This window comes from Copidosoma floridanum, unplaced genomic scaffold (genome assembly GCF_036245765.1).
Source record: "Copidosoma floridanum isolate Cflo_tuat_1 unplaced genomic scaffold, Cflo_Japanese_pri ptg000040l, whole genome shotgun sequence".
NCBI lineage: Eukaryota > Metazoa > Arthropoda > Insecta > Hymenoptera > Encyrtidae > Copidosoma > Copidosoma floridanum.
Window position 1 is genome coordinate 7,088,845 of NW_028321917.1, and position 16,704 is coordinate 7,105,548.

The 16,704-nt window shown below is 36.3% G+C and overlaps 1 protein-coding gene across 1 annotated transcript in view; it reads left to right on the forward strand.

Annotated features, from left to right (window-relative positions):
* The first annotated feature begins 3,300 nt into the window (after positions 1-3,300).
* The window catches only part of LOC106645929 (synaptic vesicle glycoprotein 2C), an 83,948-nt gene continuing 70,544 nt past the window's right edge, over positions 3,301-16,704 (forward strand). Inside the window, exon 1 of the mRNA XM_089597837.1 lies at positions 3,301-3,589. The gene's annotated coding sequence lies outside the window, so the exon portion shown is untranslated. The remainder of the gene's footprint in view (positions 3,590-16,704) is intronic.

Below are 16,704 nucleotides of genomic sequence, written 5' to 3' on the forward strand. Positions count from 1 at the left end.
GAAAATATATATATCCCTCTGTGTACATCAGGAGCTTGCGTCGCTGTACACGCAAGGTAATATGTATACGATACACGTGTGTGGACAACCTTCGGACTTGCACCCCGTCGACAATTTCTTTTTTTTTTTTTTTTTTTTTTTTTGTTTAATCATGTGTACATCGCGCCCACGTCGCCCTTGATACTTTTGTACTCCAGCGACTAAAATATGTCACGTTGGTATGTATACACGTATACAGTTTATTGGTGCGAATAGAAAAAGACACCCTTTCATTCTATCAATGTCTCGTTATTTCTTTTTTTTCCGGCCTTTGGTGTACCTATGATCCCCGCAAATATAAACTTGGAACTGATATGTGTATATATATAAAAGAAAAACTGTACTTTTCCTCGTCTTGGTGTAACATATGTATGTACATACGTATATGCATAAAAGCTCAGAGACCGACGTTTCATCAATTCATCCGTATGTCGAATAACGTACGTGATGGATCACCTTCCTCGCACCTACGTATACTTAATATATTATACACATAGAAGGTGTAACACTGCGTATACAGTATATATAACCCCGAGAGATTTCGCAGAAACAAAAGGGGAGGCACCCTCATCCTGGGGACTGTAGGTACTATACGTGTACCTGACAAAATAGGGCTGAAACAGCCCAGAGGGTTGATTTGGGGCGATGGTTCCGTACACGTGCACATATATACATATAAATATATGCGCTCGATCGAGCCTCCCTCTCCTATATCTGCCACATGTAGCGATCGATATATAAGCGCGCGTGTTCGTGCACAACTCCCACTCGGTGTATTTTTCGAGGAACGGGGGTAGGGCAAAACGAGTGTAACTATATAATATAACGGTCCGTTCGATTTCGGGGAAGCGCCGTTCACGCGTTACAAGCAGCTTGGGGTTGCTGCCACTCGGAGCTCGCCAGGAGGATTCTCCCGGTGCACACGTGCTCCCGTTTCCTCCCGTAGTGCCGTCGCCGTCGCTCGGACACGTGAGTTTTTCTCCGCCGTTGCTCTCTCACTTTTATTTCCTACGACAATCAAGCTTTTTTCGTTTTTACGCGCTTGGAGGGATTTTTTTTTTATTTTTTTTTTTGTTTTTGTTTTTGTTTTTACACATAAATCGCGAGGATGTGTCGAACTCTCCTGCGAAGTTGCATGGCCCCGAGCCCCGAACACAATCGAGACGCTGTTGATGTTTGCCCCCCGCAAGTATACTACTTAGTTAACATTGTTATTTTGCAGAAGTGGGCCGTGACGAGGTCCGCATCGATCGACCCATCGCCCGAAATACACTCACACCGCGAGCTTGCGAGCTCGTCCCAGTGGCGCTCCCGTCGGTATACTTTCCCACCCCTCTCGCAAGCTCCCCCCCTCGGCGCTATGGTAGAGGAGGAGGAGGCGGGCAGGGGCGCGGGGGCACCGGCGCAGCCGCGCCACCAGGAACCCGCGGCGAGGAGTGGGCGGCACAAAACGCTGTGACGACGGCCGTGGTGGTGGGCTCCGGTGCAGCAACATCATCAGTCGTGCCGCACCAGTAGCCGTGGTGGTGGTAAGAGGCCGCTCGCTCGCTTGTTCGGGCTCTTCGTGCGTATATTTTGCTTGGTCGTAGCGGCCATTCGCAGGCCCGTGCTCGAGCGCAAGGCCCGGCTGGCCAGCCAACTACGCCGCAAGCCCACTCGGTGCTTGCGCATCGTACGCCGCCGCGTTTGACCCCCAAGTGTATTTATTTGTGGCGCGGTGCTTTTTTTTTTTTTTTCCCAAGTATTTGTTGGGCGTTTTCGGCGATTGGTTATCACGCCGCAAAAGCGTTAAGGTTTCCAAGTCAATCGTTCCAAAGTGTATTTACTTACGTTGTATGTTGTGTGACGCTCGCGCCTGACCTTGGCGGAGTGCGCGATGTGAGGCTGTGGCCGACGAGGAGGTAAAAATTCTTTGCATAGCATGGATTTGCGTTGTTTTTCTCTATATACCTATGCACTCGCGCACACCGTGTTTGCGGGGGGGAGGTGCAGCTTTGACGGCTGGATTCGTCATGCTTGTGTAGCACAGTTAGGTTAAAAGCTCGTCGAGTGTGTCGATAAAGCTCTCTTTTTACTGTTTGGACATTTGTTATACGTTACTTTATACTGACCATCAGTATTGACAATGTCTCCAACGGTTTTGGATTGATTATTTTTTATTTATTCGTTACCGTTGTTACATATATATACAATAAAATCAGCACATATCAGATAGTGAAACGCCGTAGAGGATTTAATGCGTGCATAATATAATATTATTATTATCATCGAACTCAAGTACGTTCGTGAATTTCAAGTAGCCTTATATACATTACGTGCTTTTTAACAGCAAATCGTATACATATACATAGCGAGAGAGTTTATTGCAATAATATATTATATACATACACTTTTATCCGTGTATTTTTATCAGCTTTTTACAAGTACTTAACGTTGAAATTTTAGAATCGTGATTTTGAAATGAAACTACTGCAATTATGTAAACATAAAATTGTTAAAGTTAGTACATAATGTTACTTATATACATAGAAAAGGAAACGAAAAAAAAAGTTGTTATGACGTCAGTCAAAAAAATTCTAAAATATAAAAAATTTTTTAAAATATTCCATGTTATATTGTTATCGTTACATATAATATATACACAGTTTATCGTTGAAAAAGTTGTATACAATAATGTTTCAAGCAATAACATAAAAATGCAATGCCAAATGTATTACAAACGCAACATATCAATTTTGGTATCAATAACTCGAGTACTTGATATTTCAGTAATCTAATCGTAGAAGTATTTTTAAATTATTAAGACGATTTTAGATATGTATAACGTGACTAACAAAATTCAACGTTATCGCTCAAATTACGTGTACAACACGTCCTCGGGGAGTAGCAAATTTTTTACCTAAAATTATATTTTTATTCCATATCAACTTAACCATACGTACAATTGTCATTGTAGTTGAACGGCATTTTCCAACGTTGTGACAAATAAATTTCAAAAAAACTGCTTATTCCTTGTAAAACCCGACAACGATCGATTCAATAAAGACTATTTGGATACTCCAAAAAAAAAAAGAGAGTCACTTTTTATTCGCAAAAGAAGCCAGAAAACATTTCCCACACCATACGTATGACGGTAGTATACACTCGAGGGTGTTGGCGTATCGAACGCAGTCGACGAGATACAATGACCGAATCTATATCCTTTTATCCAGGAGAGGGAATACTTACACCTAACCGAGTGATTGTAATAAAGTACTCGGACTGGCAAGAGAGAGAGAGACGCCCAGCCTACGTTGCCGGCGAGCAAAGTGAAAAATCCCAGCGTTCGTTCCGGCCCGCGCCTCTGCGCTGTATAGGTACACACTTACAAACACCTCTCGCTGCTGAAAAAAGATTCGCCCACGCGCCAAAGGAGGTGGAGGAGGGAAACGCCAAGTGTGCGTGTATGCTCGAGAAATAAAGGAAGATGAGGACGGAGGAAATTTATTACGTACAAGGACGAGCGGATGCGAGCGCGTGAGGACTCGGGGGAAAAATCATTTTCTAACAGGTGAGGGACTTGCGGCTGTTTTTTTTTTGCTCGATTGCACAATTAGTCGCTTCGTTAGCATAAAAAAGTTTTCTTTAAAAAATTGGAATATGTGTAGTGTTTGTATGTTTACGTGATTTTTTTTAACTATTTTTTTTTTTTTTTTTTTTTCGTATAACGAAATTAAACGTTTTATTGAGAGGCAACCTAAAAAAGTGTTTTTCGTTAGGAACAACTTTAGCTGAAATTTCTCGAAAATTTTTCATGGAGCGGAGTGTTTAAATATTAAACTTTTAAAGATTTTTCAAACCGTAGCTTATTTTTTAAATCAATTTAAGTTTAAAAACAATGAACATACATTAACTAATACATGATAAAATAATCTCGTTACTGCGTCTTCGTACTGAATTGATTTCTTTGGAAAATCACATATAAAAATTCCTTGTTATTTACTTATTCAACTTTGAGTATGAAATTTGCATACATTTTCTCGATTAAATTATCTTGAAGGGTTTTAGTTTAAACCCTCACATAATCATTACAAATACTTAAACAGTAATAAGTGCAGTTTTTGAGCCCGGAAACGTTAATGTTTGTAAGAAAAAAAGACACATTTCTATGAAAACACTTGGGTGGTTTACTACATGAAAAAATTGGATATTTTTGTTTACTATTCGTATTTATTTTTTGGTTAAAAAAAAATTGATTACAAAAACTCCCAATACAAACATAAGTAATAATTTTGCGATAAAACAAAGAAAATGAACATCGAATAAGTAAATCACAATTACTCGTTAATCTCTTGGCAGCGTTACTCGTTACAAATACGTTACAACAAAAGAAAAACATAGCAGCCCCAGCTTTGCGCATTAGTTTGATGAAAAGCACGAAAATCTCTGCTGTAAGATTCGCAAACATCCAACCGTATAACATAATATACAACGGATAATAAACACCGCGAAAGGAGTCGTTCAGCCGGTGAGCATTAAACCAAATTGCACATAATATATACATTGTGTGAGTACAATACGCTGTACCCCACCTGTAATACGCGCGAGGGGCAACCCAGCCCACGTGAAGTATACCTATTAGGCGATGTGGCCAACGTGGGAGTCGGAAGGGAATGAGAGGTGGAGAGCGAGCCAGCAGTTTAACGATCGAGAGCGAGTTCCCGCTGGCAAAATGTAACGGTGTATAAATATGATGTACAGCCGGCGAATATTGCCGGCACTTCTCTCTCTTGCTGGTATAGGCACTTACCTACGTGGTACCATTTTTTTTTTTTTTTTTCTTTTCTTCCTCCTTCGACCGTTAGCGGTGCCGATGATGAAAGGTATAATATACTTACTCTCTTTTCTTGACGGGGTTGCTTGAGCCACTAGTTTGGAGCAATGCTTTTGTATGAGTGTATGATTGATGTTTGTTTATCATGTAAGTGCGAAAAAATGGTCTTTGAGTCGTGAGATAACTTTTTTTTTCCAAAGAAGGAGATTAGTGTGTCTTTAATTGGTGCTTGGACTGTGCTGTGTTGTGGCACGAATAAAATTAATACAAAAAACCAAGTGGCAATAGAGCTAATTTATTTTTTTACTTTTTTTTTTTATACTCTTTAATACTTTTTAATACTTTTTTGTATCTCTTAGATTGTAAAGTAAAATTAAATGGTTTGGCGTACACAGTATTGACAGAAAAACAATAGAGACCATAATGGAAAATAGTTTTTCAGTACTATAAAGATGCTACCATTTTATAAAGCAAAAATTTTATGAAACACGTATTCCTAAAAAATTGAACCAAACGCAAAATATAATTCTTTTCTTCTTCTTAGATTTTTTTTGTGCATAAAAATTTGCTTACTGGTATTGTTTTTGTATGCATTCCATTTCTTGTAAAATTTTACAAAAGTGTGAAAACTGCATTTCACTATAAACAACACATACTAAATTGTGTTTGCTTAAAATAAGTCAAAAATATTGATTTATTAAAAAATACATTTTTTAATGTAATGCACCTCCGGTATATTTTTAATATCATACAGTCAGTCTTCCTAGTGTGATGCTCTTTTGAAAATAATAAATCTTATTTGTCAAAAATTTGTGTTCCTTTTTTTAATAAAAATAATAATAATAATGATAATAATAATAACAGTAAAAATAAAAAAGAAGGATTACCGGAGAAAAAATACAATCTACTAATAGGGCTATACTAGGTTAAATTTTTTTCAAGCAATATTCAAATGTTTTTGGGTAATACTCGTAGCTAAAGTTAATCCACTTCGATTAACCAAACAGTGAAAAAAACCAGTAAAATTCTACCTTCGTGCATGTAAGTTCACGCGAATTTTGTATGGAGGAAAGTTTAAACTCTTTATTAAAATGTATTGAATATTGAAGTTGTAACTTAAAAAACAAACTTATTGTGTATACATATATACATTTTTCACTCTAATATTGTATTTTCTTCGTAAAACTTTTTTATCTGACATTTCAGGACAAAGTAAAAAATAAAAAACTCGTAAATGTTACGAAGATATTACAAATTGTTTCACACATATATATTACAATACTTTTCTCTGTAAGGATACATTTTAATTATTTACAAAACTGCAGTACAAAACAATCGAGATAGTAATACACTTATAAAAAATTGTCATTATTTCGTAGCACATATTATACACTTTCTTGGTTTTGTGATAAATGTACCCAGTCACATTTACATCTGACACGCGATAGCGCAGTTTTGTACATACATTAAACTACTTGCTTTTTAACCCTGCAACAAACAAACATTCAATTGACTCGCTTGTATGAGTACCCCAAAAACCTTGACTTTCGTCTGCAGCTCATTGGCGAGCGCCCCGCTGTCGTAAAATATCTTACTAATATATAAAGCAGAAGCGCTAAAACCGTTGTAATCGCTAACCGCGAAAACTACTAAACCGATTTTGTTGAAATTTTGCACACTGATTCATGATACTTCCTAGATGGTTTTAGTATAGTTTTTATCTTAACAAATTTAATAACATTAGCAATAAATGAGCTCAAAGTTTAGCAAAAATACGCCAGCTTTTTACTTTAGTTCAGTAAAATCCGCTAGGTGGTGTCGACATAAAATCGAAGCTACCTGCAACATAATTAAATAAGTGTGGTTATAATACGCCAGAGCGTCTCCATTGTGTTGTAGTCGAGCTTCGGCAACTCAACGAACTGTATTAAGAATGCTGATAATAGTCTTGCAGCTGGGTATCCCGGTTACGGACGACACTCTTCTCTAAGGGGGAAGGGACCTAAGTGTCCATTCACCCTGAATCTCGACGAGTGCGATCAAAAAAAAAAAAATTAATTCCAACCGATGCCGTCTCTGCCACAATACCAGGTGATATATCTAGCCAGAGCACAATCTGCTCCAACTCATCAGAGTTGTGAGGGAGTTCCACCATCCAACTTGGTGCAGTTAGAGAATTTGTGGCTACAAATGTAAGCAAGGGAAGAAAACAGCTCTGGGCTCTGAGGGGCATGGGCAGCCACCAGCACTCGGAGACAAAATATTTTTTCCGAGGATGCAAGGTTTAAGTTGGTAGCACCTTGCATCTCCGATTCCAGTTCCCAAGTCCAAACCGCTGCCGTTCTAAAGCGCGAGAATTTGAATTACAATTTATAGACACTTGAAAAAAAAAAAAATTTATAATCATAGGGAAGCCAGTGCAAATTGCATTAGAGAGCAGTAATGTATAATTTATAAATATATTTGTATAATTACTAATACATAACCTAATATTCGATTTCAATGAGGCTCTTTTACCGTCAAGCTTGAATCAGATGGCGCCAGGGCACGTCGCGGCTGTCATGGCCGTTGCACTTACACACCGTCAAATTTACAGTAGTAGTGTATTGTGTCCGTGAGCCTATCTGTGTGATGAGCAAAGCATAAAACATAACCTTTGTAAATGATTGCTGTTGTTTGCAGACAATTTTTGTTTGCATTTACGTTTAAAGATAGTAGGAAAAATGAAGTGCAGTGTAATATCCTGCGATAAGAAAGTGCAATTTAAATTTCCTTCTGATAGTGTGATAAAAAAAAGTGGCTCGAAGCAATTGGGAGACCAATCATTAGTAAACAAATACATAAATAGCCTTGTAAATATAAACTAAAATGTACACTTATCTATCCACGAGTTCTGCTTTTCTTCCACTGACTCTTGCTCCTTTCCCTTTTAAAAGCTTCTTCAATTCTGAAACTTTTAAGCTCCCATAATATTCTTTCTTGTCTTCCTTATTCATTTCAAAATTTCAAATATTGCGCTTTACCACTACACTTTAATTTCCTATGTACATACAATACTGAAAAGTAATGTTGTGTGAGTGAGACGGCCATGACAGCCGCGACGTACCCTGGCGCCATCTGATTCAAGCTTGACGGTAAAAGAGCCTTATAGATGTTAACCATAACTATTTTTGTTATTTATAAAGTTGCTATTATAGTACAGCAATACTATATGATCTATAGTAATAATAATAATGATAATTATAACAATAAAATTATTATTACTACAATAATAATAATAATAATAATAATAAAACTTAATATGATTACTATTGTTAATTACTGAAATGACAAAATATTGTAACTACTCGCATGGAATTCTCAATTTTCTAATTTTTGGTCTTGAAATAAGGATTTGTCATTATAATATTCCGAAAAATTCAGTCCCAAAAATAATTAAACCAAAAAATTGTGTATAACAAGACTATTATTTTGTTAATTACGGAATGATACGCAAATTTGGCACGACAATTAAAACACCACTTAGTCAAAATTTTTGTTATTTACTTACGAGGCTTGATGAAGTTATTCTAAAACAATAATCTAGTTCTTTTGATCTTTAAGTATATTACTTCCTATACAAACAAATATATCAGTTTTTCTGCAGCATACCAGCGTTAGACATTTTCTGCTTGTACGGCAGTAATTATGTGAATACAAAATAAAAAGTTTACATTGTATATGCTGTTGGCGGCAAGTTTACAATTTATCTTTTACCCGAAAGTATAAATATATAAGAGGTCGATATTCAGGTAAAAGATAAATTATAAACCAGCCGCCACTTCTATCGTCGATATAAAATAAAAATTTAACGTTGTTTGTGATGTTTGCGGCAAGTTTTCAATACATCTTCTACCTAAATGTTGATCTTTTATATATTTGTACTTTCGGGTAAAAGATGAATGGTAAACTTGCCGCCAATAGTGCAAACGAAATCATCTTTTTATTTTACATCTATGAAAATTATTGCGGCTGGTTTATAATTTATTGTTTGGCTCTAGGGCCAAAAATGCCTAAAACTCTCGTTGAGAATTTTAGGGCTACTTTTTAGTTCAAAAATCCGCAACGCTAGATGGCGCTGATCAAATAAATTGTTACTAATACTTACAGAAGAGCCATTTTAATAATTATAAACCAGCCGCAACTAATCTTGTAGATATAAAACGAAAAGATAACTTTGATTGTACTGTTTGCGGCAAGTTAACAATTTATCTTTTTTCCGAAAATCTACCTCCAAAAGTGTAAATATGTAGGAGGTCGATCACTCAAAAGTGCGCAGCACAATGGTATTTTTGAAAAATGTATACTTTCATAAATAGGTACTACTTGATGTGATAACTGTTTCTTGAAACACGGCTAAAATATAAAATAATAAATAGGCCTCACCACGTGATCTAGACATATTTTAAGAAAAAACGTGAAATTTGTTAATCCAAGTAAAAATAAAAGTTTTTGCGCCTAAGAAAATATATATATATATATTGTTACCTACGAGGTTGTATCAAAGTTATTGTTGATTCTGTTAATTTTAAGTAATATTTTTATACTTTGGTGTAAAATATTTTGCCTTTACTCAAAAAAACCCAACTTGTAGCGATTAATTTAAAACTTATGTGTGTTTTATAACCACACTTGTTTTCTTGGATGACAAATGGATTGATTGTACGTTTGTATATTAAAGCATATATATTTTTGTTATCAGTACAACAGTCACTGTACCAAATTATACGAAAAATTAAATAGCACAGCATGAAATTTTTATCGGATGTGAAACAAAAACCAAAATCATAAGTAAAGTGGTGTAAAATTTATTTTAAAAAAATATATACATATATAAATATTAGACTGTTACAGGATACGTATTTATGACAAACTGTATCGATTGTAGAACTTAATTGGTTTTAAAATTTTGCAAAGACTACTTGTGTTACTAAAGATGTACATCATTTTGGAGCAAAAAACAAATTGCACCAAATCTTACATGTAACGACATACTTTTCAAAGAGTCTTACAATACAATTCAATTATATGACATAGAAAATCACATATTCTGTTTTACAAAAAAAAATATATACATATATTAAGTACATCGATCTGTACCGATTTAGTTCTCTTATATTTACATACTATACAAGTCACGCACAACGGGTAAAACATAAAATGTCCATTTTTGGCAACGTGGTCAACAATATTGGGAGACCACTGCCTTGAAAATATCAAAAAAAATCGGATTCTGGGTCGACATTAAATCTACAAAATCCGGCTTATTGATGATATTCTTCGCATTAGTCGCGATAAACCGAAGAGCCCTGTGCCTCAACCTGTCGACGTCGTGTCTATCCGCGAGGACCATGTACTCGACAACGTTGTCGGCGCTCACTTTTTTCACGAGTTTGTCCACACACATCTTTTTCAGCTGCTCGATCTGGTACTTGTCCGCCGCGTACAAAAGGTCAACGGCCACGTCACCCAAACCCTTGACCTCCCCGGTGTACATGAACCGCAGCATTTCCCGCAGAGTTTTGTACTCAATGTCATCGACGTGGATGGTGCTCGTCTTCTGCTCCACCATCAAAGTGCGGAACATGCTGGCGAACACCGGACTCTTCACCGCCAGGACGCACCGGTGGGCGTACATCATTTTACCACCAGCCACGACAACCACGTCGCTGAACTGCTCGTTGTCCAGGAGCATCTTGTAGTCGTCGAACGCCTTGGCTTTTTGCCGCAACAGAGCGTACTTCTTCGGGTGTTCGTCCAACTCCTCCCAGTCGCTTCCCGAATCGTCGTCCTCCTCGACATCCGTCGTCAGATAAACGTCGACCTTGTGGAACCAAAACTCCAGCATGAACACCTGTGGCCCGGCCCTCGTGTCAAAGCAAGCGCACTCCAGCATCGTGGCCTCGCTCGACCATTCGGTCCGTGAGAATTGGAAGCTCCGCGTGCCCGTGTTGTTGAGGAACCGCACTTCCACGTCGCCCTCGATTTTTTCCTCGTTTTTCAAATTACAATGCAATATCTGGTCGTATTCCGTTTTTTCGGAAGACTGTGCAAACGGGAACGATTGGGTGGTCAGTTGGAGCTGCCACTTGTAGCCCAGACAAGGGTCCTTGAACACTGGCGACACTATTCTCCCGTTTTGGCTGATGTCGCTCAGGAATACCGTCCACCGGTAGTGGTTCAGTTTCTGACCGATCACGCCGGACGTGCAATCGGTGTCCAAGTTGAATGATGCCATTTTCTTTCTTGTATTGAAATCGCACTGCACAACCAGTCCTTGGTCAACTGTTTTCTTTGGTATTCTTTGACTGATGCCTTTGCGATGATTTTCAAAAAGTGAATATTCGAGGTGATACTCGTGGAACAGATAACTATTCTTTGACACTAACTTATTGTGGAGAACATAAGCTACGACTGATGCCTTTGCAATGATTTTCAACGTACAAATGTAACGAAGTGAAAATGGATATTTATCATCGCTCATTTAGTTGGTCGTTAATAGCCAAGTCGGTCTTGGGATTGGTCAGCTACCTGATAAGCGCTTAATGAATTTTGCCCCGGGGCCTTTCTTTTAGACCTCCACGTGCGCTTTCGCTATGAGGTGGCGTACAAACTTTATGCGAAAAATTACGTCAACTGTTAGTCCGAATTCGCTTCTCGACTTTCTAATAATATTTATAACATTATTAATATTTATTAATAAAAGTATACATTGCTCTTATTAATAAAAGTATATAGCCTTATAGATGTTAACCATAACTATTTTTGTTATTTATAAAGTTGCTATTATAGTACAGCAATACTATATGATCTATAGTAATAATAATAATGATAATTATAACAATAAAATTATTATTACTACAATAATAATAATAATAATAATAATAAAACTTAATATGATTACTATTGTTAATTACTGAAATGACAAAATATTGTAACTACTCGCATGGAATTCTCAATTTTCTAATTTTTGGTCTTGAAATAAGGATTTGTCATTATAATATTCCGAAAAATTCAATCCCAAAAATAATTAAACCAAAAAATTGTGTATAACAAGACTATTATTTTGTTAATTACGGAATGATACGCAAATTTGGCACGACAATTAAAACACCACTTAGTCAAAATTTTTGTTATTTACTTACGAGGCTTGATGAAGTTATTCTAAAACAATAATCTAGTTCTTTTGATCTTTAAGTATATTACTTCCTATACAAACAAATATATCAGTTTTTCTGCAGCATACCAGCGTTAGACATTTTCTGCTTGTACGGCAGTAATTATGTGAATACAAAATAAAAAGTTTACATTGTATATGCTGTTGGCGGCAAGTTTACAATTTATCTTTTACCCGAAAGTATAAATATATAAGAGGTCGATATTCAGGTAAAAGATAAATTATAAACCAGCCGCCACTTCTATCGTCGATATAAAATAAAAATTTAACGTTGTTTGTGATGTTTGCGGCAAGTTTTCAATACATCTTCTACCTAAATGTTGATCTTTTATATATTTGTACTTTCGGGTAAAAGATGAATGGTAAACTTGCCGCCAATAGTGCAAACGAAATCATCTTTTTATTTTACATCTATGAAAATTATTGCGGCTGGTTTATAATTTATTGTTTGGCTCTAGGGCCAAAAATGCCTAAAACTCTCGTTGAGAATTTTAGGGCTACTTTTTAGTTCAAAAATCCGCAACGCTAGATGGCGCTGATCAAATAAATTGTTACTAATACTTACAGAAGAGCCATTTTAATAATTATAAACCAGCCGCAACTAATCTTGTAGATATAAAACGAAAAGATAACTTTGATTGTACTGTTTGCGGCAAGTTAACAATTTATCTTTTTTCCGAAAATCTACCTCCAAAAGTGTAAATATGTAGGAGGTCGATCACTCAAAAGTGCGCAGCACAATGGTATTTTTGAAAAATGTATACTTTCATAAATAGGTACTACTTGATGTGATAACTGTTTCTTGAAACACGGCTAAAATATAAAATAATAAATAGGCCTCACCACGTGATCTAGACATATTTTAAGAAAAAACGTGAAATTTGTTAATCCAAGTAAAAATAAAAGTTTTTGCGCCTAAGAAAATATATATATATATATTGTTACCTACGAGGTTGTATCAAAGTTATTGTTGATTCTGTTAATTTTAAGTAATATTTTTATACTTTGGTGTAAAATATTTTGCCTTTACTCAAAAAAACCCAACTTGTAGCGATTAATTTAAAACTTATGTGTGTTTTATAACCACACTTGTTTTCTTGGATGACAAATGGATTGATTGTACGTTTGTATATTAAAGCATATATATTTTTGTTATCAGTACAACAGTCACTGTACCAAATTATACGAAAAATTAAATAGCACAGCATGAAATTTTTATCGGATGTGAAACAAAAACCAAAATCATAAGTAAAGTGGTGTAAAATTTATTTTAAAAAAATATATACATATATAAATATTAGACTGTTACAGGATACGTATTTATGACAAACTGTATCGATTGTAGAACTTAATTGGTTTTAAAATTTTGCAAAGACTACTTGTGTTACTAAAGATGTACATCATTTTGGAGCAAAAAACAAATTGCACCAAATCTTACATGTAACGACATACTTTTCAAAGAGTCTTACAATACAATTCAATTATATGACATAGAAAATCACATATTCTGTTTTACAAAAAAAAATATATACATATATTAAGTACATCGATCTGTACCGATTTAGTTCTCTTATATTTACATACTATACAAGTCACGCACAACGGGTAAAACATAAAATGTCCATTTTTGGCAACGTGGTCAACAATATTGGGAGACCACTGCCTTGAAAATATCAAAAAAAATCGGATTCTGGGTCGACATTAAATCTACAAAATCCGGCTTATTGATGATATTCTTCGCATTAGTCGCGATAAACCGAAGAGCCCTGTGCCTCAACCTGTCGACGTCGTGTCTATCCGCGAGGACCATGTACTCGACAACGTTGTCGGCGCTCACTTTTTTCACGAGTTTGTCCACACACATCTTTTTCAGCTGCTCGATCTGGTACTTGTCCGCCGCGTACAAAAGGTCAACGGCCACGTCACCCAAACCCTTGACCTCCCCGGTGTACATGAACCGCAGCATTTCCCGCAGAGTTTTGTACTCAATGTCATCGACGTGGATGGTGCTCGTCTTCTGCTCCACCATCAAAGTGCGGAACATGCTGGCGAACACCGGACTCTTCACCGCCAGGACGCACCGGTGGGCGTACATCATTTTACCACCAGCCACGACAACCACGTCGCTGAACTGCTCGTTGTCCAGGAGCATCTTGTAGTCGTCGAACGCCTTGGCTTTTTGCCGCAACAGAGCGTACTTCTTCGGGTGTTCGTCCAACTCCTCCCAGTCGCTTCCCGAATCGTCGTCCTCCTCGACATCCGTCGTCAGATAAACGTCGACCTTGTGGAACCAAAACTCCAGCATGAACACCTGTGGCCCGGCCCTCGTGTCGAAGCAATCGCACTCCAGCATCGTGGCCTCGCTCGACCATTCGGTCCGTGAGAATTGGAAGCTCCGCGTGCCCGTGTTGTTGAGGAACCGCACTTCCACGTCGCCCTCGATTTTTTCCTCGTTTTTCAAATTACAATGCAATATCTGGTCGTATTCCGTTTTTTCGGAAGACTGTGCAAACGGGAACGATTGGGTGGTCAGTTGGAGCTGCCACTTGTAGCCCAGACAAGGGTCCTTGAACACTGGCGACACTATTCTCCCGTTTTGGCTGATGTCGCTCAGGAATACCGTCCACCGGTAGTGGTTCAGTTTCTGACCGATCACGCCGGACGTGCAATCGGTGTCCAAGTTGAATGATGCCATTTTCTTTCTTGTATTGAAATCGCACTGCACAACCAGTCCTTGGTCAACTGTTTTCTTTGGTATTCTTTGACTGATGCCTTTGCGATGATTTTCAAAAAGTGAATATTCGAGGTGATACTCGTGGAACAGATAACTATTCTTTGACACTAACTTATTGTGGAGAACATAAGCTACGACTGATGCCTTTGCAATGATTTTCAACGTACAAATGTAACGAAGTGAAAATGGATATTTATCATCGCTCATTTAGTTGGTCGTTAATAGCCAAGTCGGTCTTGGGATTGGTCAGCTACCTGATAAGCGCTTAATGAATTTTGCCCCGGGGCCTTTCTTTTAGACCTCCACGTGCGCTTTCGCTATGAGGTGGCGTACAAACTTTATGCGAAAAATTACGTCAACTGTTAGTCCGAATTCGCTTCTCGACTTTCTAATAATATTTATAACATTATTAATATTTATTAATAAAAGTATACATTGCTCTTATTAATAAAAGTATATAGCCTTATAGATGTTAACCATAACTATTTTTGTTATTTATAAAGTTGCTATTATAGTACAGCAATACTATATGATCTATAGTAATAATAATAATGATAATTATAACAATAAAATTATTATTACTACAATAATAATAATAATAATAATAATAAAACTTAATATGATTACTATTGTTAATTACTGAAATGACAAAATATTGTAACTACTCGCATGGAATTCTCAATTTTCTAATTTTTGGTCTTGAAATAAGGATTTGTCATTATAATATTCCGAAAAATTCAGTCCCAAAAATAATTAAACCAAAAAATTGTGTATAACAAGACTATTATTTTGTTAATTACGGAATGATACGCAAATTTGGCACGACAATTAAAACACCACTTAGTCAAAATTTTTGTTATTTACTTACGAGGCTTGATGAAGTTATTCTAAAACAATAATCTAGTTCTTTTGATCTTTAAGTATATTACTTCCTATACAAACAAATATATCAGTTTTTCTGCAGCATACCAGCGTTAGACATTTTCTGCTTGTACGGCAGTAATTATGTGAATACAAAATAAAAAGTTTACATTGTATATGCTGTTGGCGGCAAGTTTACAATTTATCTTTTACCCGAAAGTATAAATATATAAGAGGTCGATATTCAGGTAAAAGATAAATTATAAACCAGCCGCCACTTCTATCGTCGATATAAAATAAAAATTTAACGTTGTTTGTGATGTTTGCGGCAAGTTTTCAATACATCTTCTACCTAAATGTTGATCTTTTATATATTTGTACTTTCGGGTAAAAGATGAATGGTAAACTTGCCGCCAATAGTGCAAACGAAATCATCTTTTTATTTTACATCTATGAAAATTATTGCGGCTGGTTTATAATTTATTGTTTGGCTCTAGGGCCAAAAATGCCTAAAACTCTCGTTGAGAATTTTAGGGCTACTTTTTAGTTCAAAAATCCGCAACGCTAGATGGCGCTGATCAAATAAATTGTTACTAATACTTACAGAAGAGCCATTTTAATAATTATAAACCAGCCGCAACTAATCTTGTAGATATAAAACGAAAAGATAACTTTGATTGTACTGTTTGCGGCAAGTTAACAATTTATCTTTTTTCCGAAAATCTACCTCCAAAAGTGTAAATATGTAGGAGGTCGATCACTCAAAAGTGCGCAGCACAATGGTATTTTTGAAAAATGTATACTTTCATAAATAGGTACTACTTGATGTGATAACTGTTTCTTGAAACACGGCTAAAATATAAAATAATAAATAGGCCTCACCACGTGATCTAGACATATTTTAAGAAAAAACGTGAAATTTGTTAATCCAAGTAAAAATAAAAGTTTTTGCGCCTAAGAAAATATATATATATATATTGTTACCTACGAGGTTGTATCAAAGTTATTGTTGATTCTGTTAATTTTAAGTAATATTTTTAT